General features: G+C 32.4%; 1 protein-coding gene across 1 annotated transcript in view; it reads left to right on the top strand.

The window, feature by feature from the left end:
• The first annotated feature begins 489 nt into the window (after window positions 1-489).
• LOC106872757 (proteoglycan 4) overlaps window positions 490-1,514 on the top strand; it is a 329,051-nt gene continuing 328,026 nt past the window's right edge. Inside the window, exon 1 of the mRNA XM_052972349.1 lies at window positions 490-1,414. The gene's annotated coding sequence lies outside the window, so the exon portion shown is untranslated. The remainder of the gene's footprint in view (window positions 1,415-1,514) is intronic.

Raw genomic sequence — 1,514 nt, 5'->3', positions numbered from 1 at the left:
AACAATATATGAGTATATGCATATATATGTACATGCCTTCATCTACATGTACATATAGATACAAAACTGGGTACATGATGTGGCAAAAAAAACATGGACAAAATGATAAACAAGGTACAGCAAAGAAGCAAGCCACATAGAACATATATATACATACGTGTGTGTGTGTGTTTGTACATGAATGTGTGTGTGTGTGTAAAGGTTGAGGGAGGAGGGTAGAGAGATAAAAATGGCAGAGAAACAGAGAGAGTGTGTTGTGTATGAGTATGCTAAAGAGAAAAAGTAAAGCAAACAGGAAAGGAGAGAAAGAGAACGAAAACAAATAAGAAATCAACCAAGGAGTAAAGAGAAAAAGATGATGGTGGTGGTGGTGGTGGGGAAGAGAAAGACTAAGAATGTAATGGAAGGTAGCGGAGGTAAAGAAAGAAAGAAAGAAAGGATTATTATGAGTGCAAGCTAGTTAAGGTAGTCTTAATATAGGAAAAGTTTTTATTATAAGTTAAGTGGGTGGAGCAGGCAAGTTGAAAGAAAGGAAGGAGTCTGCTGCTCTCTGGTATTAGAAGTGCTGGCATTCAGTCATCTTCGTCGTCGCCGTGGTGGGGGTCGTTGGTGCTGATTTCTTCGTCTTACAGCACACTGCTGCTGCCTCTAATTCGGCTGCTGTTGTTATAATTCTTGTCAGTGTGGGGTACTTAGAAAAGATAAAGAAAGAAAAAACACACAAAAAGGCAAAAGAAAACTACCCCCTCTGGAATCCCCCCCTTACTGAAGGAACTTAAAATAAAGGTTAGACAAAAAGAAGAAATTTTTATGTTTACATATATATATATATATATATATATAATAGTATATATATTATATATGTAAATATATGTTTAGATATTGAAACATAATTGTCAGACCCCTAAAGAAATCAAAACCAGTTCCCCAAAACAAGCCTCAATATCAACTAGAAAGAAAGGGAAGGAGCCCCTGAAATACCAAACCAATTACTTGCAGTTTGTTGGTACCATAGCTGCAGAACAGGTAATGGTACCTTTTGAAGGAAGAATCTAAAGTTATATTTTGTCTGTCAATCTTGGAATTCTGTACCACTATTTTGGATATATACATGATAAATATACATATTATGCATACACCACACTTGTGTATGTAATTATATAATACACATAGTTTTATAAAATAGCATATATATACATATATATATACACACACGTATAAACATATACAGAAATATTCGTTTATTTTTAGATATATATATATCTATCAATATATATGTATATCTGTATAGATATATTTTGAATTATTTTTTATGGCATCTATTACTTTTGGTATACAGTGTCGATATTGGAAAGTTTACCAATATCATTTGAGAAAGGAACAAGTCTACAACACAACACAAAGACAAGGGAAGGTAAGGAAAAACAATTTTCATAAAATTCTTTACATTTCTGTCAGTTTTGTATATCTTTTCTCTCTTGATATATATATATATATATATATATATATATATA

This window comes from Octopus bimaculoides, chromosome 13, assembly GCF_001194135.2.
Source record: "Octopus bimaculoides isolate UCB-OBI-ISO-001 chromosome 13, ASM119413v2, whole genome shotgun sequence".
NCBI lineage: Eukaryota > Metazoa > Mollusca > Cephalopoda > Octopoda > Octopodidae > Octopus > Octopus bimaculoides.
Note: the sequence above shows the minus strand (reverse complement) of the source record. Positions and strands in the feature narration are given on the sequence as shown.